This window comes from Ctenopharyngodon idella, chromosome 9 (genome assembly GCF_019924925.1).
Source record: "Ctenopharyngodon idella isolate HZGC_01 chromosome 9, HZGC01, whole genome shotgun sequence".
In the NCBI taxonomy this organism is placed as follows: Eukaryota; Metazoa; Chordata; class Actinopteri; order Cypriniformes; family Xenocyprididae; genus Ctenopharyngodon; species Ctenopharyngodon idella.
This window is the reverse complement of record NC_067228.1, coordinates 5,271,751-5,299,212: the sequence shown is the minus strand read 5'-3', so window position 1 is coordinate 5,299,212 and position 27,462 is coordinate 5,271,751. Positions and strand designations below refer to the sequence as shown.

General features: G+C 37.9%; 1 long non-coding RNA gene across 1 annotated transcript in view; it reads left to right on the top strand.

The window, feature by feature from the left end:
• The first annotated feature begins 17,063 nt into the window (after positions 1–17,063).
• Positions 17,064–27,462, top strand: part of LOC127519372 (uncharacterized) — a 43,735-nt gene continuing 33,336 nt past the window's right edge. Inside the window, exon 1 of the long non-coding RNA XR_007931799.1 lies at positions 17,064–17,674. This is a non-coding gene — a long non-coding RNA (uncharacterized LOC127519372). The remainder of the gene's footprint in view (positions 17,675–27,462) is intronic.

The following is a 27,462-nucleotide window of genomic DNA, read 5'->3' as shown; positions in this document are numbered from 1 at the left end:
TTAAAAATGTGAAGGGGTCCACCAATTATTGATTGATTTCAGATTAGTGTTTGTGTCTTTTTAAAAAAGTTTAACTTGATGTAACACTCTGTATGATTACTTAGCAAAATTACACTCAAAAAAATGCTGGGTTAACAACAACCCAAGTTGGGTTGAAAACGGACAAACCCAGCGATTGGATTGTTTTAACCCAGCAGTTGGGTTAATTGTTTGCCCAACTTGCTGGGTCATTTTATTTAACTCAACTATTGTTTAAAAAATACTGTATTGCTTACTTAAAATGAACCCAAAATAGGTTGCAAATGAACATTTATTAATAAGTTTAATAAATAACAATTAAACAATAAACATTTATTAAATTACTTATTAATAAATGTTCACCTTTTGATTATTTTTGTTGCCTCTAGTAATTATGTATTTGATTTTTCATTTCCAACCTATTTTTGGTTAATTTTAAGCCAGCCATATAGTAAATTTTAAACATTAGTTAAGTTAAATAAAACTGCCCAGCACGTTGGGCAAACATTTAAACCAGCCACTGGGTTAAAACAACCCAATCACTGGGTTGGTCCATTTTCAACCAAATTTTGGGTTGTTTTAGCTTTAGAATCTGAATGCTCATTTATTTTATAGCTCTATACGCACTTATTTACTCATTTGTGTATTTTTATATCCAAAGGAATTTTAGGAGAAATATTTAAGACAAAGTTAATATATCTGAGAGCTCCATTAAGTCTCATAATCCATGAACAAGTCTCCTGCTTCTCAGATGTTTCCTCTGAGAAAAACAAAAACAAAAAAACAAGTGATCTTAAATGTGTCTTTTCTAGAGTTTTAAAGCAGATCTAAATGTATCAAACTGTGTTAAGATGTCAAAGATCTCAATATGAATTCAAACGCTTCTCATGAAATTCTTCCAAGACCAAAGAACCTAAGTTATGCTGTTCACATTTATTTTATAACTCTATAGGCTACTTTTACAGTATGCAACTACTGTTTATTTTATTTCTCCAAATGAATTTAAGGAGAAACATCTGGACAAAACTAATGAAACCACTGAAAGCTCTATTAAGTCTTATGAACAACATAAGACAACATAAACGAGACATGAACAAGCGTTTACTAACAGTTTGCGCCAGCGCAAACCCTCTTTTGGCATTAAAAAACTACTGTCAGGATTTGCTAAAGACATGCAGTGAAAAATCACTGCTGAAAAGGCGTGGACAGTTATTTTTGCGTCTGATCTTATTGCATATGCATTTGTAGGAGTTTCCCTTTCAGATGCAAAATTTCTGGGAGGAGAGTATTTAAATGAATCATGCAAGGTGATTTACTAAGGTTTGCACTAGTCAATGTATTGTATTCGCGGCATCATTTACCGCCCCCAAAAAAGCATATCTTAAAACAGACGCTAATTTGCACTGCTTTTTGTAGATTGCGTTGGTCATTATGGAAATGATCCAACAGCGTCTGTGTTCTTTAATTTGCATGTCATCAGTAGATTATGTGCAGAACTTTCCACTCCCATCACTCTTTTGGAATTGCGTTCTTACGCTAATTTGCACTGTTTAGTAAATCTGGCCCTAAGACTCCTGCTACTCAAATGTTTCTCCATTGATCTAAAAAATTGGTCTCTTCTGAAGATTCAAAAAAGACGTGCTAGGGCCAGTCGTGTTTCCACTGTCACTTCTGGGGCTTGATAAGGCCTCCTCAGGGCCAATGTCCAGAGGTTTTTGGCCCGCCGAGTACCTTGGACTAAAGCGGGCCAGCTGGGGCTTAAAGAGAGGTCATGAACAAAGGCGTGTGCAAACCTATGCTCAGGTTTGTCAAGATACCAGGGTCTGCAATCAAAAGTAAGAAATCTTGATATGAATTATTGCTCTTTGCTTATATGTCAGCTATTGACTCATTTGTATCCATTTTTACTTTGAAGGAAAGTTAGGAGCAACTGAAAGCTCATTAAGTCTTATGAGCCATGAACAAAGACCCCAGTGATCTCAAATGTGTCTCCTCTAGAGTTTTTAAATATATCTTAATATATCAAAGACTACAACCTCTTCAGTTACCATCCATCACTCAAATTTCAGCAGCACCTGAATCTTCTTAGCCACGTCAGAGACCGGATCACCAGCAGTTCTTCATGCAGAAGGAAAGGTCAGTTTGAGTGGGATTCACTTCCTCATCTATTTGTTTTTCACTCTCTCTAAGGGAAAAAGCCCTGATTACCCTGCTGAAAAAAACAGCATATGCTGGTTAGGTATGTTTTGAAGCATTGCAACTGGTTTGAACTGGTTTATGCTGGTCCTTAGTTGGTCATTAGCTGGTATAAGCTGGTCAAGTGCTGGTCCTAAGCTGGTTTTAAGCAACTAGCTCCAGTTCAGGACCAGCTTATAACCATCTCAGAACCAGCTTATAACCAGCTCAGGACCAGCTTAAACCAGCTCATGACCAACTAAGAACCAGCATAAACCAGCTCAGACCAGCTGCCATGCTTCAAAACATACCTAACCAGCATGTTGTTTTTTCAACAGGGTATTGAAAAATAGAGCAAATAAACAGGGATGCAATTCCAGGGCCACAAGGTCTTTGACGTTACACAACACTATTTGTTGCTTTCATGATTATTTGTTCCATGATTAATTGTTATTCAGAGAAGCTCTATTTGTTAATGGGTCTGAAGTAATTTTGCATTAAAGTCTGGTGTGACCATACCTTTACTCTAATCTGTGAAAAGTTGGATGTACTAAAGTTATGGGCAGTCAAAGCTGACTGATCTTAGGGACTAAGTATATCTATAAAAATCTAGTGTGGTCCCTACTGACATTGAGAGGGAACACACTGATCCGAAGTCATGAGCTTATCAGTCAGGCCTGTTCCAGTGGATCAAGCCTCAGTACATCCTCTCAATGCATAGTGCTGGTCAAGTAAACTGACAGATAATCAATGACTCTTTATAAAAAAATAAAAAATAAATAAAAAATAAAAAAAAAACTCACAAAGAACAGAACTTGAGTTTCCAGTTGACGATGCTAACTACACAAGTTATTTCCCTCTAAATACTGTAATGTTAATATTGGTTCAAATGAATAATGTAATAGTGTACATCTTTGGGAAATATATGTAATACATTTGGAGACTAATTTCTTTAGCTGATTTCAATATAGTTCAATTTCAGAAAAACGATTACCGATAACCGATAACCGATTAACCATGTCCATGCATCATTACATTTAAAATGTTGTAAATAGTATGTGTTTCCAATGTTGATTGGTAACTAATATATTTTACACTTGTGTGTGTGTGTTTTTTATGACTAAATGTGTCGGAATAATGGTAAAGTTGAAAAAGCCAAATGTCAAGCTACTCTTCTGTTTCAAGTCTTCTGGTTCAAGTTCCATCTATTGAAACTTTACTTCAAAGTGCTCTTGCAGGCAATGCATTTGTTGTCATGGTACACAGCACACATGGAAGTCATTCAGGGCCTTAAAAGGGGATGGTCCTTCAGCTCGACACATAAAAGCTCACCCTGGTTGAAAATAGGACACAGTGTCTTACATACAACCATGACACAACGTAGCACACAATGAACACTAACTGTAAAGAATTGTCTTCAGTGTCATGATGCTGCTGTAGAAATCATGTTAATCTGGTGCTCAAGAAACATTTATTATCAATGCTGAAAACATTTGTGCTGCTTAATATTTTTTTTTGTGGAAACTTTGATAAAACAATTTTCAGGGTTTTTTATATATATAATGCTTTTTTTTTTTTTTTTCCTAACAAAATCTGGTGAATAAGTTGTATGGACCACTTTTATGATAGTTTTATGGTGGATTTGCATCCTATTTGAAGCCTAAAAGCAACCAGTGTATTCAAAATTTCTCTGTGTTCTACAGGAGAAAGAAAGTACTTTGTAGTTTGGAACAACATGAAGGTGAGTAAATAATGACAATTTTCCTTTCACAAAGTCACTGTGAAAAAACAAATTGCAATACTGGCTCACACACCAGAGAGTAATGTTGTACTTTCCTCTGAATAAGTGGGCAGAAAACAAGACTTAACTCTTCCTTTCAGATAATGACAATTCAGATATTCTAATTTTAGAGTGTCTTCTCTGTCTGTATAGCATGGGGACGGGAGTCGGAAAAAGTCATGGAGGCATTCCCACTGGTGTCAAATGGATTTCGCCAGGGTCACAGACAGGATCCGTCTAATATAAAGACGGGGAGCTGAACTCAGAGTGTCACAGGGGTGTGTTTGGTTTATGCATTCCAGCAGCACAATGGTTATCCTTCGAGGACATTTGGAGCACACACTTTCTGTTGTTCGCCTGACACATACGATTTGGCCTGAGACACTGAATAGACATCTGGTTAGGAAGGCCACTTAACTGAACAGAGAAATGGAGAAGCTGAGAAAGTCAAGGAGAAAAAAAAGAGAAGAAATAAAGGAACCATGTGTTCTGGCTTTGAACTGTTGAGGTTGTATTTGTGTAGTTAACACCCATTTTCAGACGGGTGGTGGTGTTTCAGAGTGCACTGATAATCCCCAAAACTTAATCCATGTAAGTCAAGAGTCAGTCTTGATTACTATGATGCATTGTGAAATCAAAGTGTAGCCAAGAATTTGTTCCGAATTTGATTTTTAATCCTTCCTGCCATTTTGTTCAAATCAGTCAAGATGGTGAGCTTAGAAATTTTTGGAACAAACAACTAAACCTACTGAAATTGCATCTGTCTAGGACTATAAATCAAAGGTAATCTCTTGGTATATCATTTTGTCAAAAACATTTTTTTTTTTAAACAAATGAAGACCTGTTCCTACTGAAAAGGGCCAGCTTAGACTATCTTGAATTTGCATGCTGGCCCAGACTAGTTTGTGCTGACTATAGTGCTGGTGCAAAATAACATTTTGATAGCGAAAGGAAGTAGTTGATTGAGTTGATTTTCATTAATAGTTATCAAAAAATAATTTCACTGTGGCTCTCATATCAAATATGGCTGCCAGCTGACAAATTGTGTTGATGTTGAACCTGATAAGCTACCGTGGATGTCAAGATTTCAAGATTTGAGTCTCCTCTTCACACAGTGCATGGTTTGCATGGTTTCACAAGAACATAGCACAATTATATGGACCAAGTTTATGGTGCTTTTTTGTCGATTTTGAGTTTAACAGCACTAGTCCTCATTAACTCCATTAGCATTTCCACAGAAAGAAAGAAATCAGCTGGAAAAAATCATTCTGAAAGTGATTCCAAAGATATCGTTCCTCCATGTCATTATCATTATAGCTGTGGTGTGAACCCCCATATCTCCATATTCTCCATATTAAACCTTCATAGTTATCATTGCACTTATCGTTCTTGGTGTGAACGAGCCTTAAATCACCATCCACTTTTGTCGCCTGGAAAAGAGCAGCTTGATTATGTTTGACATGTCCTGTAAGGTTTAACAAAAAATCCATAACCGCATGTAAATGATGACAAATTTTTTTTGAGTGAACTAATCCTTTAAATACAAAATTTAGACTGTGAAATTGACTTTTATATAGGCTTATATTATACCATCTGAACCATGTATGATTGTGATGTACTTCTTTTTATATATATTTCAGGGCTGAACCATCTCAGACGAAGGCCTTTCAAAACTGACACTATGATATGGCATTGGTCAGCTACCCGCTGCTTTGATAGGGCTGAGTATTGAGTCACTGGAGTTGAGTTCAAGAGAAGGTTAACAAAGCAAGCCCTACCCACACCTCTGTTCTTTTCCCAAAGACAAGTCAGTGCTTTGTAACGCTCCGAGATGTCAGAGGCTGACATCACGTGCTGGCCCGACTGTGGCCTGGAATCCTGGGAGTGACTTCCTGTTGCATGCAGAGCGTTCTCTGCTTCACACAGTGACGTCACCACGGTGTATCCCAGCGGGAGCCCACTAGTGAGGGTCAAACCGATGAGAGTGAGTGAACGAGAGAATAAGAAAGAAACAAGCTACAGAGCCAATAATGTTTGGCAGAACAAAAGGGGGATAAGAAAAGGTTATTTCCCCAAACGTTTATTTTAAGAGGACATATTACTCCTCAGATCACTTTGGGAATGGTGTTTTCTTTCAAGTTTGGTTTGGATGGCTTTCGACTGTGTGTCTTACAGCGGTCAGAGCTATCGACCATGAGATTATACCGCTTTGTGGTGGTGGGACTATGGCCTGAAAATGAAAACAGGGGCCTCTATTACATTCTGGATGCTTTGCGTCCTGATCACGGTAGGTTACAGCCTTTTATGAATTTGCTTGTATCAGCTCCAGCCTGAGTTTTGGCATTTCCAAGTTTTTCAAATAAAAAAATTATGAAAGTGCATTAGTGTGAAATTTCTGGGTCACTACATGTAAAGCAATAACTGTTTTCAAACAGGTTTCACAAAAAAAAAAAAAAAAAAAACTCCATTGATTGGACATTCAGATAGTCCTGCCCCAAACTCACGCCATTTGTTGAGTCAGTGTCTGGCCTAGTCCGGGCAAAAATGATTTGTGGAGCAGATATGACATGCCTCACATTTAAATAAATAAATAAATAAATAAATAAATAAATAAAATATATATATATATATATATATTATAACCGTTCTTCCAGAACAAATTACTTGAATTCTCTCCAAATGTGCATTAATCTTTCTCTTGTCAAAGTGTAACATGTGATATATATATATTATATATAAAATCATGGCATGTTCCCAATTCCTAAACATTTAAGGATGTTGTAAATAAAAAAAGCATTTAACATGTTCCTTACTCCCATGTGTGAGACAAAATGCACTTTCTTAGCCCGAATTCCCACAACAAAAATTAGTTTTGGTATTATATTCATGAGATGCATTGTTGCCTGTGATCGCTATATATTGTTTGGACAGTTGTACCTACAGACCTGTGAACTGTAACCGCGGCCAGAGGATCCCATCTGGGAAGGTTCGGCCCATTGAAAAGAAGCGTCCGATTCAGTTCTCGGGCCTTCAAAGATGAGTCAGAGTCATGGCGTTAGAAATTAGATTAGTCATAGCCATGAAGAGTCCAGCGACTCTGAGAAGAAACCGAAGTATTCTGGGGATCAGAGGGCCTGGATGCACCCAAGAGAAGAACAAGCATAAATCAAGAGAGGGTTCATCCCAAACAATACCGTCTGCTCAGAGTCCTAAACCTCCAACAGATGCACTGGTTTTCTTGCCTTTCTCCCTATAGCTGGCTAGCAAAAATATGGGCCTCAGTAGAGCATTAAAAGGAGACTGGTGAATGATGGGCACAGCAATAATGGAGCAATCCTATCTGGCCCTGTCATGCATATATATTGTTCAGATGTATGGGACGGCCAGAAGGAAGATGCTTGTTTTTTGCTATATAGATGTCAGCTGTGAGCAGCAACCTACTTCCCCGGAACAGGCCCAAACTGAAAGACCTCTAAAACCGGCGGAGCTTATCAAGATTTGAGCAGAAGCACAACTGGACATGATTTTTTTTTTCTTTTTTCCTCTTTTCCATCTGTACCACTCTGATTTACATGACGTTTTATAATAAGCAGGGCCTTGAGACATGCAACATTTGGACAGCAATGACAGCACATCTGGCGGGAAGAGAGAAAATAGAGAGAGAGAGTCTTCCTTTTCCAAATGCTGAACTTGCCTGGAATGGAAAGGCATGGTCAGGGTGGAATCCCAGGCTGGGGGCTGACATTTGGATGGCTTCTTGCACTGCCTTGGAACAGAATGCCGGGTAAGGATGCAGTGCATGTTCTTAAAAGTCTTAGATTGACGTGGTATGCAACATGACTCTGGAAATTCACCTTTTATTTAAATTATTTTTTAATTTCTGATATATATGTAATATTAATATAGCTTTGAGTATTTCAGAATCAAGTATATAGTCCACATTCTTACTTCTGAAGGATGCAAATAAAAAAAAAATCTTCACTATTCTGAAGCTGCACATTGGCGTAGCCGTGCTTATCAAAGTGCGTGCATCACAATTTTATTCTGCATGCAAAAAAGGTGATCGACAAAAAAGCAAAAAATTCTGTTGGCATCTATATGCTCCATTTTTTTATGGCAAGCTTTAACAGAGACTTGTTTTATTATTATTATTATTCTATATTCTTGGAATTTTTTATCTTATATTATTTTAAGTTGTGACACTGCAACAGTAAAGCCTGCTTGATGCTCACTAAGGATAAATATATATTTTTTTTAAAAAAAGTAATTGAATATGTATATAGGCCATTCCTAAATGTTTATTGTTTATCTTTTAATCTGCATGTATGCATGTATGTTTTGAGCATTTGCATTTTGTTTGAGGGGGAATTAGTAAGTAGGGCTTGCGGTGGACATCCAACTCCGCCCACATCCAAGTGTGACGTCAGATGCCACGCCCGTGATGGGAAGTTCCAAATAATGAGAAACAGAAACGATTAGCCTAATTCATTGCTTTGCTGGGTCTGTCAGTTCAGCTTAGCAGTCTGTTAGTTTACCTCATCTCCCGATCTGAGTCGTTAGTTTATCCCGTGACATGATAGGTATATCTATGGTGACTCCCCATCCCCGTGTCACCCTGGAAACCCCTATTTTTTGTATGTAGGTTTCCAATTGAAAGGGTTTTTAAGCGTAATAGGTTTTGAGTGTTTCAGGCATTAGGGTAGGTTTTGAGTGTGTTTCAGGCATAAAGGTAGGTTTTAGGTGGCTTTCAGTGCGGTCTGTCAAAAAAGACAAATATAATAATAAAGTAATAATACTAATAATAAAGTAAATTATAAAAAATTGGGTGTGAGGGTTAAGTCTTCTCGATGTTCAAACTTAATGAGGAAAAGCGCAATTTTTTTCCCCCAAACCACTTCACCAGAAATCCAGCTAATTTCAAACTAATGCAGCTAATTTAATTTGTTAAGGGTACAGTGACGGGTAGGTTTAGGGATCAGTGTTTCGTGTAGGCAATATAATACTGTGATTGATATGACCAATAAAATCGTCCGCAGGGCGGCATGGGCCTGGCTTCTGACGTCATACTTGGATGTGGGCCGGGCTGGATGTCCACTGCAGGCTGCAGTGAGACGCTTCTCGGAATTAAGGGGGCTTTTGTTGGCCACCAAGGACTTTTATTATGATGGGCCAGCCCATAAGAAGGGAAGGGCGAAAATTTTGAACAGGTGTGTGTGTGGTGAGGTGGCATGCTTTTGCTACCTTAACTCCAGAGCGATGGTCAAAAATGATCTCTGAAAATAGAGACATGGTGTATTAGACTTTTGAGCTGTTTTATAGGTGCACTCTCTAGTCTGGGATACACATTTTTTCAGACTTTTTTTCTCAGCTGGAGGATAACTTGTGTTTTTGTGGGGCCTTGGACCATGAGATTATACTTTTTCCTCTTTTTGGGGACATTTGATTTTTTTCTTTTTCATCTGGACTTTCGGTTTGTTGCCTGCACCAAAGCGAAAAAAGGACTGAGTCATCAGACTGAGTATTATCTTTATCATTACTTTTTATTTCTATGGACTAAGGGACTGATGTGTTGCTGCCAAAGAGCCTATTCATGGACTTTCATTATTTGGACTATTTTGTTGGAAGGGTCAGCAGTTTGAGTTTTGTTTGGTATTACCTTATAGCAAATGAGTAAAAGGGAACAATACAACCAATCTCTCCCTGTGATAATGACTCGACCTTTTCGTACAGAGTTGCAGTTGATACGGGCAATTTCGCGAAAAAAAAAATCAGGAAACGTCTGTTTGGGCAGGTCATTCAGTAGCTCAATCTGTAGAGCTTGGTTCTAGCAATACCAACATCAAAGTTTTGATTCCCGAGGAATTCCAGGGAATGCATAGGATTGTGTGCAGATCAGAATTAAATTAAGAGCAAAGTTTGTCAAAAATCTTGAATGTTGGTTTGTTTTGAGTTTTAAAAGCCTTCAAGTTGCTAGGAGGTTTCTAGGGTGTTGCTTTGTGATTATTAGGGTGTTCTGGGTTGTTGCTAGGGTGTTGCTATGCGGTTTCTAGGGTGTTATGGGTAGTTGCTAGGATGTTCTGAGATGTTCAGAGATGACTGTCTTCAGCCTGTTTTTTACATAAAAGTGCAGGAAGGCATAAACGGCTCACACTGAATTGGCATTCCACCTTAAAAAGCCCAAATTTTCCCAATCTTCCAGTGAAGAACCCCTGTTTATTTTCCATGTTGTCAGATTGATTATGGAACTTAGCATTTCTTCTTTGTTATATTTACTCATGAGATGGTGAAAGTTTTTTGGATGGAACGAAGGGGGGTTTTTTAACAGCTCCATTTACCGACTGAAAGTATAGACTTCCTGTCAGATCAAGATGGTTTCATCCAAAGCCATCATAACAAATGTGAGATTACAAGAGGTTCGACATCATGTCACTTCATCCCCTTTCCAGGAAATGTTGGCTGTTCTCAGCTGTTACACTGCCATAGCCAAGCTCTTGGGTTAACAAACATCGTGAAGCGGCATACAAAAGACTCTAGTGCAAATGTTAAATAAACAGTATGCGTTTCAAGTGCTGAACGTGACATTCAGCGCCTGCCTCATCTCGCTCTCTTTGTGTACAATTTGTCCGGCCTGGATACTTGAGTCTGGGTTTGTTTTGGTGTTTGGCTTTCTTTAACTATGCAAACTCATGCGTTGTTTCTCCACAGCTTCAAAAGACTGATTGTCCTAGAGAAAACACCTTGCCCTCCTCCTAGATATGAGTCTGGAAAACATGGCAAACCGCTGTGACTTTCAGATGAACTGGGAAAGGCCTCATATCATATGATAATTGAAGCAGCAAATCAATTTGCCAAATTTGCCAAAAGGTTTGTCGGTAAACAAGACATCTTTCATAGTTTGCCCATGTTTGACAACATTTAAATCGGTCTTAAAGTTGATTAAATGTTGTTACTTCCATAATTGGACATATTTTTTAGTATGAAACTGGATTTTAATGTGAAAAAATGTAGGGTGTGACTTGCATTTATCCATCAGGAATTGATTAGATGAAAAGATACCAGAATGGAGTCAAGTGGTTGGAAATGAGCTGAATAAGTAAGAGAGTGACAGCACAATATGACATCAGTTGGATAGAAAGCTGTTTTGAAGGCTGTTTTTATTTTTTATTTGGATTAACCTGAAGTGATATATTTTGCACAATAAAGTGTTATTTTAGTATTATTTAAACTATTATAGTTTTTATTAATTTCAATTAGCTTTTATTTTTATATTTTCAGCTTTCATTTTCATTCTTGTTTTAGTACATTTCTGTGCTTTTGTCATTTGTGTGTGTATGTATATATATACAGGTGCTGGTCATATAATTAGAATATCATCAAAAAGTTCATTTTTTTATTATAAATTATTTTTAAAAATGAAACTTTCATATATTCTAGATTCCCTATATGTAAAGTAAAACATTTCAAAAGTTTTTTTTTTTAAATTTTGATGATTAGAGCGTACAGCTCATGAAAGTCCAAAATCCAGTATTTCAAAATATTAGAATATTTCCTAAGATCAATCAAAAAATGGATTTGCAAAACAGAAAAGTTCAAGTTCTTTAAAGTATGTTCTTTTGTGCACTCAATACTTGATTGGCAGGACATATTACAGCAAATGACTTGCTCCTAGCACAAATTACTGCATCAGTGAAGTGTGGCATGGAAGTGATCAGCCTGTGGCACTGCTGAGGCACTATTGAGCCTTCAGATCATCTGTATATTGTTGGATCGACTGTTTCTCATCTTTCTCTTGAAAATATCCCATAGATTCAGGTCAGGCATATTGGCTGGCCAATAAAGCACAGTAATATCATGCTCAGCAAACCACTTGGAAGTGGTTTTTGCACTGTGGGCAGGTGCTAAAGTCCTGCTGGAAAAGGAAATCAGCATCTCCATAAAGCTTGTCAGCAGATGGAAGCATAAAGTGCTCCAAAATCTCCTGGAAGATGGCTGCATTGACTTTGCACTTGATAAAACACAATGGACCAACACCAGCAGACATCACGGCCCTCCCAAATCATTATTGACTTCAGAAACTTCACACTAGACTTCAAGCAGCTTGGATTCTGTGCCTCTCCAGTCTTCCTTCATACTCTGGGACCATGATTTCAACATGAAATGCAAAATTTACTTTTATCTGAAAAGAGGACTTTCGACCACTGTTCACTGTCCAGTTCTTTTTCTCCTTAGCCCAGGTAAGATGCTTCTGACGTTGTCTCTGGTTCAGAAGTGGCTTGGTAGTCCTTTTCCTGAAGATGTCTGAGTGTGGTGACTCTTGATGCGCTGACTCCGGCTTCATTCTACTCATTGTGAAGTTCTCCCAAGTGTTTGAATTGGCTTTACTTGACAGTATTCTCAAGCTTGCGGTCATCCCTGTTGCTTGTGCACCTTTGCCTACCCAATTTCTTCCTTCCAGTCAACTTTGCATTTAATATGCTTTGATATACACTCTGTAAACAGCCACCCCATTCAGTAATGACCTTCTGTGACTTACTCTCTTTGTGGAGGGTGTCAATGATTGTCTCCTGGACCATTGCCAAGTCAGCAGTCTTCCCCATTAGTGTGGTTTCAAAGAACAAAAGATACCCGGAATTTATACTGTAGGGATGGTCATTTAATGAAACTCAAATGTAAATATTCTAATATTTTGAGATACTGGATTTTGGACTTTCATGAGCTGTACGCTCTAATCAACAAATTAAAAAAAAAAAAAAACTTTTGAAATGTTTTACTTTACATGTAGGGAATCTAGAATATATGAAAGTTTCATTTTTTTAAATAATTTACAATAAAAAAATGAACTTTTTCACGATATTCTAATTATATGACCAGCACCTGTATATGCGATTTGATATGGGCGCCTTATTGCACTTTCGATTTTAGTTCGTTCGACAGATACTTTGCCAAAGCAATGGCGCAAAAGAGCGTTAGAGACATTTTATGTAATTATGAGAAGTTTTTTTAATATTTTATGTTCATTATGAAAATGTGGCAGCCAGAGTAGACTATGGGGGGCCACCACAGTCAAGGTAATTAATGGGAAACACTGTATATACAGTGTTTCTGATTTTCAAATTTTACTTTGTTTTTTTTTTTCCCAAGTTGAAGTTTTTCCCCTAATATTTTTTTCATTTTATTATTTTTATAGCTTTATTACAATAACTGAAAACCTTTTTTTTTTTTTTTAATTAACAACTGGCACAATAAGACCAAGAATGTGCATAAGGGAAGTCAATTTTGATTGCATGTTCACTTTCACTAAATCAGATATATGACAATATTGTCATCAGATGTGCCTACGTTTCCTGATTCTGTTTCCCCCATTTCTGCATATTGTTTCCTGTCATCTCTTTACTGTCCATAAAAATGGAGAGTAAGCTACATAAAAAATTACTTTCTTTTTTCTATGAAATACAAATGAGATTTGAGCACTTCAACAAGAAGATTAAAGGGAAGATCATCAGTCAACAATGACCTAAATTTCTGTCTGTTCCTCAGACAGAAATTGGCACCTCTGAGTCCAGTCTTTGGGATGTGCTGGAGTAAACTTTACAGAGTGCTCACCTGTTGCATTGTCAATACGAGATCTTGACCAAAAAATGATGCACCTCTCGATGTAAATAAATGTTGTGATGTTATTTCCATCAAGAGGTGCATCAATTTTTGGTCAAGATCTTGTATTGACAATGCAAGAGGTGAGCACTCTGTAAAGTCTCCTCCAGCACATCCTAAAGACTTTCAATGAAATTAAGGTCTGGACTTAGAGGTGCCAATTCATGTGTGAAAATGTTTCTTCATGCTCTCTGAACCATTCTTTCACAATTTTAACCCTGGTGAATCTTGACATTGTCATCCTGGAATATGGCCATGATGTGTCTTCCTACATGGTTGTTTAAGAAATGAAAAGCTACACACTCCCTCTTTAAGGGTTAAAAGAACCTTTGCCAAACATATAACATGCTAGAAACATAATAATCACTGTAATAATGATCTATTCATAGATCCTTAAGTATTTGCCTATTAAAATAAAACAGCGACTTTTTTTTTTTTTTTTTTTTGGCCGGGCAGTGTACATCATATACTACTTAATGATATTTTTATGGTGCATTTTGTTTTCTCCTTATAGCTTGACAGAATAAATCACTGTCCTTTTGAGTTTCGAGGAAGAAAGAACTGTTCCTTTAAAGCCTACTCTCTTTTTGTGATGTCTGACTCCAGATGGCCATTTCAACGTGTTAGTTAAGATGCCATGCTGAGGACTCAGGGAATATGAATATTTCAGTGCTTTCTCTGTCTGCTGGCAATGTCTGAAATCTGAGAGCCAGCGACGATAATCCATTTACCCCACACCATCTCACCGTATGCTTCTTACAGGGTGGGCCCATGCCTGTCATACATCAGCTCGCATGTTTTGTGTCGCCCAAATTCCTTGACAACAGCTGTGTATATGTAAAGATTAAATCAATACAAGGAGGGGAAAAAGATGCGCTGTTTGCTAATGACACCATGTCTTCACCTCGTTCTTTCATCTTACCCGTATACTGGCTTTTCAGCCGTAAGATAGCTTTCTAAAAAAGACACTGCCGTTCCATTAACCTTCTCTCTTTTACATTCCTGTCAGGGTCATTTGATAACTCTTCAGATATTATTTTGTAACAGCCTTGGTAGAGCTTTTGTGAACTTCACTTTCATGAAAGTGTGGGCCCTTGTTGATAGACATTTTCACTTGTGTTTCATTTTTTTTTACGTCATTTCCAAAGCAAAAAAGAATGGCTACAACATGATGGTGGAGGGTGAATCTCATGGAAACATGTCCAGTTCACATTTCACCTCAAATCACCTCTTTAAATCTATCTATCTATCAGTTCTTTCTAGTTCTCGAATCTGATTGGCTGAGAGCCGTGCGATATTCTAGTGATAACAGCACTCCTACCTTTTCACCGTTTGTATCACTCCGCTTGAAGTGACTGTCATGGATAATGTTCAGATAATCCATGTTATCCATGACTGTCATGGATAACTGTCATCAGATAATGTTGTTCAAACTCTGATTTTGTTTGAGCCTCGCAGCAATCTTTCACAGGCATCTTTAGGTCTGCTGTTTGATGTGTACCAAATTCTCCACAGTGGAAAAATCATGGCTCAAACTTCCAAAAAAGTACCAGTGTTGTTTTATTAGAAGGGCGTCGGACATGCCCTCCTACTGAACATAAGGTGGTCTCAGTGACACAGAGTACTCTCAATGGGATATCCTACTCTCGACTGGTCCTAATCGGTGAGAACGCTGTGGATTCATGGTTACCCTGCGCTTCATGCTTTTGTCTGACAGCTGCCCACATCCTGCCCCGGCATCGTGCTGAGCTTCTCAGGGTGCCGTCACTCCCAGTCCATTAGGAAGGGAGTTGCTCGTCCTGACTGAAGTCAAGCAGTGTGAAAATACTTCTCTGGGTGGTGTTGTATTATCAGAACAAGAGGTGGGGACACTTTTGGGGCCAGCCAAGAGTTAAAGTGCTTCAGTTTATGTCATTTTTAATGTTTAATGTGATGCCATTCAAAGGAAACACATGAAACGCATTTCTCTTTTGAACGAGGGCCATTTGAGAGTCAGAATCATCTTATCCTGTTGGGGAATGTTTTTGTTTCCGTAATGTAAGCTGTGCACAGACGCAGATAAGAGTTATTGGACCCCTCAGTGAAGTCTGATCTGATGTTCGACACACTGTGCTGCAAACACAAACAATGAGGCGTACTGCCTACGTATAATCAATGCAACGGTTGAAATGCAATCTGATATTAACTGTAGGTCATTTTGCTCTTTTCAGAATAAATGCATAAATGTGTTTGGCTTCCTTCTTCTGCCTCTGGCTTTAACTCTTGGTGGATTTGTAAATGAATAGTATTTGTCTGTCTGTCTATCATTGGTCTCTGATTATCTATCTATTTATCTGTCTGTCTGTCTGCCTGTCTGTCGCTCTAGCTACTATATCTATCCATAAGGCATATAAACCTTAAAACGTAAAGACTTTTTTTTTTTTTTTCTAAAAATTTTAAGCAAGGCTTTGCCACACCAACATTCAAAGTTTGCCTAGACAAACTTGCTTATATACAACCCGAATTCCAGAAAAGTTTTTTTTTTTTTTTTTTAATTTGAATAAAATGAAAACTAAAAGACTTTCAAATCACATGAGCCAATATTTTATTACAGGGATGTCTTAGAGAGGCAGAGTCTCTCAGAAGTAAAGATGGGCAATCTGTGAAAGAGTGCGTAAAAAGATCGTGGAATACTTTAAAAACAATGTTCCTCAACGTCAAATTGCAAAGGCTTTGCAAATCTCATCATCTAAAGTGCATAACATTATCAAAAGATTCAGAAAAACTGGAGAAATCTCTGTGCGTAAGGGACAAGGTCGAAGACCTTTATTGGATGCCCGTGGTCTTCGGGCCCTCAGACGACACTGCATCACTCATCGGCATGGTTGTGTTAATGAAATTACTAAATGGGCCCAGGAATACTTCCAGAAACTACTTTTGGTAAAAACATTCCGCCGTGCCATCTGCAGATGCCAACTAAAGCTCTATCATGCAAAAAGGAAGCCATATGTGAACATGGTCCAGAAGCGCCGTCGTGTCCTGTGGGCCAAGGCTCATTTAAAATGGACTGTTTCAAAGTGGGAAAATGTTTTACTTTTCCGCAATTCGGGTTGTAGTTAAAATTACAGTTATATTAATTTCTTTGAATTTCAATTGATTTCAATTTGGAATTCCTTACATTCAATTTCAAATTGCAATTCTCAATCCTGTTTGCTACATCAGTTAAAATTCAGGAATTCATTTGTAATCTAAAAGACATTTTTTATAAAATTCTGAATCATGCACAATCCTGGTGGTCACTATAAACTGTTGTTGTATGGAAAAAGAATAGCATATGAGTTTGCAACAATATGAGAGTGAGTAAATGTCAGAATTTTGGGTGAACTATTCCTTTAACTAAATCACTGGTGTTGGTTTTGATGAGTATGACTGCATGCATCTGTGGTTTACCAGCAAAGGAGCAGATTCTGTTGGGAGAACAGAAGCGCTCTCTTGAGCACTTGATGTTGATTATGATCTTTTCATTTGCTCAATTTATCACTCTGGTCACATTAGTCATATTGCTGCTTTTTGGCAATGTGGCTGTGATAAATCGCATTCGTCAGCAGTAAACAAGGGCAGGATGGGGTTGAGGCCTGTTCCATCCCCCTCTACATTTCCAGATCTTTCTGCTTCCTTAATCAGAGATTTAAAACAGGTGTCCTTTCCAGTTAAAACTGTTTTTCTTCTCCTTTGTATGAAACATGCTTGTTGCATAATGAGAAGCACATTTACCGCATTACTGATTTGTTCTTCTTTTTATTGGATGTTAGTTTTTTTTTTTTTTTTTTTCACTTTTCCTGGCAGGTTGTGAAGCTGGACTCCTCTTATCAAGCTAAATAACACCTGGAGGGAAACTTTTAACACACTTCACTTAGCTCGATCCTCATCAAATCTAAACGTGTTTGGCACAAAGAGTCTGTCTTCTGGATCCTTCTTTGCCGAGCCATGAGTCTATAAATGGCACTCCAAGGAAAACAGGTTTGGAGACCAAACAGGAAAGTGCTGGATTTGTACCAGTTTCTATGGCAGGTGAGTCAGTGATTTAGCATTCGCTTTATGAGTTGTGGCATGGGCTCTGGAGCCTCAATTACACATGGGTAAAAGACCAGGACCAAAAAGCTGTTTTTTTTTTTCTACTTGTACATTATATAGTTATACATATATATTAGTTTTATTGAACATTGAAAAAAATTATATTGCCGTTGCCATCATTTTGTAAAAACAATAAGCCATGAGAGGTTGTGCTTTACAGTGACAAAGGACATGAACTAATTGTATTCGTAGATCACTGTGCTTTAGGGTTAGATGTGCTGTTAAATACTGTGACATCAAAGTTATCATTTAGTGGGTTGAAAGATTGACATAACACTGTTAAAGCAGTTTAACTAATACAAATGCAAAAAATATATATTATTTGCCTATATACTAAAAAAATAGAGATTTGCATTTCCTGAAGCAAATACTAGTGCTTGCAAGGCATTACAAGAATTTAGTTGATTTTAAATTTAAAATTCAAATGTAAATAAAACGTTGCATCACCCCCTATAGGTGTAATTTGACAGAATTCAGTGTGCATCTTTAAAAAAAGTCCAAAGTAGATATAGGTCAAATAGTTGTGCTGGGTGACACTCAAAATTGACTCATTGAAGAATCAAAATTCTTTTGATAACTTCTGAAATGTTTGTCATGACATTCAACAAGTCATCAACATAATGCAACATCATCTTTGCAAAGTAAACCTGGCTATAGATGGTTAAATGGATGTATGTAAGAAAAGACTCTAAATCAGTATGTTATTTATTTATTTATTTATTTTATGATGACATCATCATTAATTGATGGTGCATATTGAGGCAAATGTCCCTACTATTGCTCATACTTAGGGTTAGGGGTTTAAACATCTAAGCCATCCTCTCATGGTTTATTGTTTTAAATGGGAGTGGCACGTTTTTTTATAACGCCAGCGGTGTACGGTGCTTTCACAGTCAGCATTAACGCTTCTCATTTACTTTGAATGGGTGACGTCATGCATTTCCAAAACTGAATTGTGGGTTCCGTTGCGTCGTGTCACTGACGTTGCTCGTGGGAGAAGTTGAAAAATTTTCAACTTTTCAAGCGCCAACGCGGGCGTCAGCCAATCAGATTGCCTTATGCAAATACCCTAGCGGAGACGCTAGCCAATTGTGTTCATGCAACACCAGAAAGTAATGTGATCGGCTGTTGTCACTATGACGGTCGCGTCAGCACCAAGCTTCAGACACGCCCTCCGTCAAGCGCAGACGCCCCATGTGAATGGAGCGTGAAGAGGCGCTAAGTGTCTATTTCACGCTGAGCACTAAGCACTTTGCCATTTATTACTGGTCGCCAAGAGTTGAAGAATGTTCAACTTTGGGTAAAACCAAAGACTTTAAATATAGAAAGACAGTGCGCTCGTATTATTATGAATGGGAGAAAGTGCAATGCGTAATATGGGGGAATAAGTCCAGCCTTCTAAATAAGAGCCAATCGCTGATAGGTAAAGTCACTGCAGCTGCCGTTAGTAGCTCCGGTTGCTACAGAAACAGTCAGATGCACACTTCCTATAGAGACGCGCACTATTTTTTTTGTCATGATTCGATTCGAGACAGTTGTTGTCAGATTTCATTGGTGATTTCAAATATGAAATTTAATCAAGCTTGGCGAACAGCTCTGGAGAATTTGATGTTTCCCCATTCAAAGAAATAGGAGCTGCACTTGCATGGCAGAGAGGTGGTTCAAAGATGGCCGGCGAGTGAAATGACTTGTCTTAAAGGGACTTTGGTAAAATGCAGTTCTCATCACTGTCACTTTGTACCCAGCCATCCAATCACAGTGGAGGAGGGGCGGGACAAATACAACACCGACCAGCTGCCACATTCTGCTTGTACAGCGTCAACAGATGACAACAACAAGCATAATAACGGGAAAAAAAATCATTTAAAACAAGAGCCGGAACAAACAATTTAAATTGTATCGACATTTTTATATAGAAATAATACAGAATCAAACTATCTGTGAAATTAGATAGTAACACTTCCATGGATATTCCATATCATAGCAAGCAAAGTGTCTCAACTGAAAAAATGCTGTGCTGCCGAAGCGCTCACAGCTAGGCATTTTCAGCTGGCTAAAAATGCTTTGGTAGACACACAGCTTAAGTATTAAACTTTGACTAATGTGAGTATTAAGTATTAAACTTTCACATTATTCATCCTGAATCATGGTTATGGTAGTTAATGGTATATTTTCAAGATTTGATCTTAATTTTAAACAAGTAAAAAGTCAAAAACAAGTACCTCACAACAAAGATGAGTTTAGTCTGTACTTCGAGTGCTTCAGGCTGTATTAATCACTGTAGTTTAAAACTTAAGTGTTCAGTAAAAAACCCTGACCTAATGTCTGAGGAATATCAATAAAGCGCTGCCTTGCGAGCACTGTAATAACTTGCGAATCAAATGCAATGCAGACGGAGCGAGTTGTGTGGTATCATGCGGATCCAGTGCAAGGGATCCCTCCATCAACACGTGGAGGAGAACAGAACAGGTGGCCTTCAGCCAGAGGGGATTTGGAAGCACTCACAGAAACACCCCTCTCATTCATCTCACTGCACATACTGTTCTGGGTTTAGATTTTCACCTCAGACTGCACAGGTTCCCGTTCTCACTTCAAAAGAATAAATAAGTACTTCACCCCAACTTAAAACCGAGAATGTAGTTGATAAAATATTTTTATTACTATTTTTATGCATTTGGCAAACCCTCCAAAGAGACTTGATTTAACATACACATTATCGTTATTTGCGTTCACAGGGAATCACTCCCACAACCACGCTGTTGCTAGCAACATGCTCCACCAGTTCAGGTTCGGTTGAGCTTCTGTTTATATTCGCTGACCAATGTTTACATGCGAGTAAAAGTCTAAATTAAATCTGTTCATCATAAAAAGTGATCAAGTCTCTTCAGAAAAGTTTCTTTATTAACTTTTTGAAGCGTCAAAGTGGTAGTTGCAAAGGCTGTCAATGGATGGACAGAAATATCTCAGATTTAATCAAAAAGATCTTCATTTGTGTTCCGAGGATAAAGTAATTAATGACAGAATTTTCATTTTGGGCTGAACTGTCATTTATATCCAAGCGTAGCATTATTTCAACATATGAAATTAAATTTAAGAGCTGCGTAATGTGTTCTGTGAATCGATTTGTGTATGAACTTCCCTAATGTGCCTCTTCAGCGTTTAGCATTCAGAAAGAGCAGTTTTGGCTTGCATGGTTTGCTTCTGATATTTCCAGCAGTCAAGCTGTGGAGAAAACTATGACAAAGCTTATAAGCAAACGTTCTTGGCCGGTTATTATGGCTATACCTCTTTCTGTTTATGCTCTGCTTACATCAACAATTACAGCATATTTGTTCAAAATCCATACAGGATGGCAAACATGCAAGCTCATATTTTCCCCTCCTCTCAGAATCGCTGCCAGACCTCACACTTTGTAACTCACTGTTGACTCGGCCAGCTCCGATCACTCACCTCATCAAAGTATAACTTTCATTATGTTTTGAGTTATTACTACTGTGCTCATTAATTGTAACCCCCAGCTCTTTCAATTGCACTGAGATTCGTAATTGTTCAGTGTAACATGCTCAGAGCCCGAAAGATGCACTTTCCTTTACAAGAAGATTCAAATTTATAGTGATTGTCAAAAAAGAAAAGGAAGAAAGCAAAAATCTGGCATCTGTTCTTTTTGGGAGTGGTATGGTAGACTTTCCCTAATTCATCATGGCCCTTTCATGTATTACATACTAAGTTCATAGAAAAATAAAAAAAAGAGACAGCTACACCTTCTACAAGGAAAAATTCCTTCGGCAGAGCGAATATTGGCCAGCCCTTCCTTTCACGGTCCTCTGTGCCAGATTCACAGAGCTCTCATGCAAAAAGAGCTGGCTTGGACCGACTCTGGGCCCTTTCATCTCAACCCTGCAATATATTTAATTACTTACCTAAATATACATATGAAAGAGGGGTGTGACATGACCAGAGAGACGTGGAGCTGTGCGGCCCAGCCTGGCTGAGAATTTGACAGACGTCCAGACATTAAATGGATCAATAAGAGTCTCTGTCAGTAAATGTAACTAAATAGCGGCTCGCTGTCAGATGAACCCAGAGGTTTATGACTGACTGCTCATAATGCTAAACGTGGCTCAAGCCAGGCAGGACGTGAGTGTACCGTCGTGAACAGAGGAAGAAACAAGACAGATTTAAACTGGTGAGACAAACTATACGGATGGGAAAGGGAAAATAATGGAGGAATATTAATATGAAATATGAGGATTTTGGACCCTACTGCCAGTATAATTCTGGGAAGGCAAGTTTTCCTTTGGGCAGAGGAAAAAGAAAAAAAGAAAAGAAAAATAATACTTTATAATGCACAAATCAGAACAGATTTGGACTGATAAGATAAATTAATTAGAAAACTACTTGATTTGTGTGTATATATATATATATATATATATATATATATATATATATATATATATATATATATATATATATATATTATTTTGAAATACTTTCTCCTATCCTAGTTTCTTTGTTTCAGGACAAGTAATGATTTTTTTGTATAGTGGTTTTCACAATCCCCAAAGCAGCTTTACAGAAAACTGGCTTTTATGCCGGGTTCTGACTACACAAATTTGTCTGTTACGATAGTCCCCCTGAAATAAAAATTTTAATTTTTTTAGCTTTTAGTATAAATATGTTAGCCTTAGGGATATGAATAAGCTGGTGTGTTGCAAAACAATGACAAAATTCGCATTTAAAAGCATTCAAAACTTACAGTCTCTCCCTTCCGCTAAAATGGATCACGGATTTTCATGACATCAAATCGCACTTCAGCTTCGCTTCAGATCTTCTGTCCAATCAAATGCTCTCTAGAATCTGAAGTCCCGCCCCCCTTCTATACTGTAAACAGACGCTGAAGCTGCGGCTGAAATTGGTAATTTGTTCACACATTTACTAGTTTCTACATCGTGAATGGCACATAGTGCACTATATAGAGCATAGGGAATGATTCAGACAGTGTAAATATGCTTTCCATTGACGCGAATGAAATCCGTTTTCGCGTTAGTGTCACGTGAACCGCCGCAGCGCGAGTACAGAGCGGATCATACCCGCGGACCGCGAGTCGGCTCAGACCACAAAAGGTATTGGACCCATTTGAATTTTGCACAGAATGCTGTATTTTAAAGTGATATAGAGGGTATTAGGAGGAGAAGTGGTTAGAGATTAGAAGGAAACAGAGGTTTTACCAAGTTTAACGTCTCTGGACGAGCTGTGTTATAAACAGAACGCTATTGGCGGAAAAGGGGCGGAGCTGTTCGATATGTCCCGCCCTGTCTTCCTGTTTCAGTTGAAATCAACACACTGAATAATGCTGAGCGTTCCAAGACACTTCAGCGGGCCTTTAAGGCCCTTTCACACTGAACGCGACGCGAAAAAGCAAGGCGAAACGCAGAAGAACGGACACACGGACCGCGAAACGACTAATCATCTTCTGCTAACTCACGCCTGCATGCTAGGTGGCCGATCAACAATGCATTTGTCCTCGTGTATGTGTCTCGTATATGGCTTTAACATCGTCCGCTGCATAATATACAGCGTTAAATTAAGATAAATAAAGTTTGGTACTACATTAGAAACACAAACTATCTAATCTATAATGCTTACAAGGATACATCATAAAATATAATTAGAGATAGCCTACAATTAGCATCAAAATTTATCATTACTAATGTCTTTGCTCAAAACGCACTTTGAGCCATCATCGAGTTATTGTAATAACTTCTGATGATCTAAAATGGGTTTTGATGCGATATGGGCAGACATGCATTTTTTGTATGTTTTATAATGGATTGAACGTTAAATCTTCTTATCATTTGTAATAAACATCCTTTATTGTTATAAAAATACCGTGAGCTGCATAAAAAAACAAAAAAAACACAACATATCGTCATAATCATATGTTTATTTGCTTTCATATTTCATCTGTAGAAAAGTATTTCTCAATTTTTATATACGGAAGAGCAGGAGAAATGATTACATGATGATTGACAGATCTAAAATGCACTCTTCCTAATCATAACACTCGCACACATTGAAGAAAACGGACAGTGATCACATAATTCAGTGGAAAATGTGAGAATAAATCTGTTTTCGGATACCAATGATAATCTCCTCCTGGATACTCTTCGGTGTTTGTTCACGGTAGTTTTTGAAACCACGCCACCAATCTCGCCCTTCTGTGCAACAGCAGTTGCTCCGGGGCCCGTGATGAAGGCGCAACTGTAAGGAGGAACTACAGGGGAAAAAAAACTGACACAGAGGTCGGAAAAAAAACCTTGCTTATTTGTGTTGCAAATGTTCACGCCCGGTGTGAATAGCCCCATAAGGATCTATTGTTTCATTTCAAGAGCATCATCGCGGCGAACATTCTCGCCAAATTTCGCGTTCAGTGTGAAAGGGCCTTTAGATTATCTGATTTTGATTTCTTGTGTGTCGTGGACAAGTGTGCCACACAAGTCCTGAAAAGTTAAGCCAAAACGTTTTAAAACGATCACCCCCAGGTGGCTGGATGCAGTATAGGTCATAAACCCCGCACTCTCCATGTAATCTAATGGGACGTGAGACAAACTAAACAATCAAATTACACTTCAAAAAAATTTCTTTTTCAAAGATGGTTTGTCATTTTAGATAGTTTTTGTCATGCTGATGTTTGTTTTGTTTTTTTTTTTTCAAAAATAATTTTGGTTTTAGTTAGTTATTTTATGCTGTAAAAACGGGGGTGTGACATCATGATTGACAGCTGAGATTGATAGCTTCTCTGTAAGTAGTCAAGGAAGAAAAGACAGTACTCTTGGGAAAAACTAACACCAAGTACAACTCAGCCTTCATATACTTGGTCAGCATTTGCTGTAGCAGTGCAGTGCGCTTTCAGAAACCCTCCTCCTTCCCCAGCTCCACCTGCTACAGGTAATTTATGTATGCTATTTTGTACAGCAGCAGCATGTCTTACACCATGTCTACACACTTGACAAAAGACAACAGAACACATTATAATCAGTGATGCTGTCCACACTAGATGCGAGGCGACACGACAAATCCCTGACAGTAAACTGATGCTTCATTCTATTTACGTTGTATTCCATGCGCTCGCAATCGTTCTGACAGGAAAGACAAATGGATTTGCAACTGTTGCTTCAGTATAGACAGTTTCTAGCTGTTGCGCCATGGCGTTATGCAACGCGACAATGGTAGCGTCCAGTGTAGACACGGTGTTAATTGCTCACAGCAGCGTGTCATATATGTATTGGTAGTAGCAAGTCCCTTACTTGCTTTGCAGCAGCAGCGTAGCAGATCTATTCTGCCAAGACCAAATAATAATCACATTGTTAGATCCATTGCCATACCAAACACTCATTGAGTTGTCATGACAGAATTATGATAACGACACAAGGGAACAATACAATTTTTTTTCCAGCTGATAAACAATACAAACACTGATAGCCAATCATAATCCACTCAGTTTTAGGTGGATTTAGAGCTCACGCATTTAAAGTGGAAGATGATGTAACTGCAATTGCATAAATAAACCGTTATCATGCTTTGGTGTAGATGCTAATATTGTTATCTTTAGAGTTATTGTTCTTGGTGTGAACTGGCCTTTATTCAGTCATTTTCTCCATTCAGTTCCATTCAAAATGGTCTCCTTGCTGACATTCAAGATGACGGCATGTATGTATTAAGCTAATATCTACAAACAAAACACTATTTATTGACATGTGATATAATAGGTTATTGAAAAAAGTATACAGACCAGCCCAAGATAGCAATATTGACTCAACCAATGAGGTGGGATTATCTGTGTTTGAGAAACCTGTTTAAAAACTGTGATTATTTTTGCAATTCAATTTGGCACATAAATTTAGCTATAGTATTTCATGATTTCATACACCAGATTTAGCACTTGTAGCTGTAAAAACTTAGGGACATTTAGATATCCAGTGATAAAATTCTGGGCCTGGTTGCAACAAATTCCTTATAATTGTAAGGGAATTATTACTAAGAGTTTTCTTAATTTAAGGGGTTTGTTGCAACCGACTGACCCTTATCTATAACCTTGCCTGGTACTATTAATTTATCATAACTGCATACGTGTGTGAAAAACATTACTGCTTTAAAAATTGTTCTGCATCTAACTTTTAATATAAGAAAACGAGCTTGCTTTTGTGTTATCTCGAGGTCCATAGGGCTGCATGCAATCACTTTAATAACTTGCATTCTTGGTTGGCATTGACAGCAGCTCTGAGTCTCGTAATCATACGGTGTTAGACATTAGATACAGTATTTCTGTAACTTTGAATGAATGTCTGTTGATCATTATCATTGTAAGTACACTCTCTCATCATTGTGTAAACATTTCTATTTCTAATTTCCTGCTATCAGACTGTTTTTTTAACCTACAAGCTTTGCATCCCTAAAGATTACAGCATTTTGTTTTGAATAGCATGTTTCTAAGCGACATATACAAACATCTAACCAAGGACAAAGTCACTTGTTTACTTAGAAAAAGGGAAAAAAGCTCTAATGCTGTGCTCTAATGGAATTCCAACGTCCTTGTACAGTTTCCCTGCAGTCACCTGGGAACGCGAGCCTATGAACACACATTTGGAGAGGATCTGCTGTGATTCACAATCCCACGTGTTGGCTACGTTCACACAGTTGGTGTTTGGGACTGACAAACGTATTTACTAACAGGTGTGACTTTCCTGTTGGATGGAATAATGTCTGTATGGACAGGTAACCAATGTCAGACACTTATTCTAACTCACAGGTAATGTCTGTAACCATAGAGACATGATGTAAAATAAAGACTTTGTATTGGAATTTTAAGGACTCTAAAGGGTTAGTTCACCCAAAAATGAAAATTCTGTCATTAATTACTCACCCTCATGTCGTTCCACACCCGTAAGACCTTCGTTCATCTTCGGAACACAAATTTAAGATATTTTTGATAAAATCCGATGGCTCAGTGAGGCCTGCATTGCCAGTAAGACAATTAATGCCCCTTTCAATGCCCAGAAAGCTACTAAAGACGTATTTAAAACAGTTCATGTGACTATAGTGGTTCAACCTTAATGTTATGATGCAACGAGAATATTATTTGTGCGCCAAAAAAAACAAAGTAATGACATTATTCAACAATATCTAGTGATGGCCGATTTCAAAACACTGCTTCATGAAGGTTTGAAGCTTTACGAATCTTTTGTTTCGAATCAGTGGTTCAGAGCGAGTATCAAACTGCCAAAGTCACGCCCCCAGTATTGAACCACTGAAATTTCAAAACACTTATGACGTAACAAAGCCTCGTTTACTGAAATCACGTGACTTTCACGCTCCGAACCACTGATTCGAAACAAAAGATTCGTAAAGCTTCGAAGCTTCATGAAGCAGTGTTTTGAAATCACGCATCACTAGATATTGTTGAATAAAGTCGTTATTTTGTTTTTTTGGCGCACAAAATGTATTCTCGTCGCTTCATAACATTGAGGTTGAACCACTGTAGTCACATGAACTGTTTTAAATACGTCTTTAGTAGCTTTCTGGGCATCTGAAAGTGTTAATTAACTTGCTGGCAATAGAGGTCTCACTGAGCAATCGGATTTCATCAAAAATATCTTAATTTGTGTTCCGAAGATGAACAAAGGTCTTGCATTTATTAGGGAAAACACTATTGTGTAATACAGAAA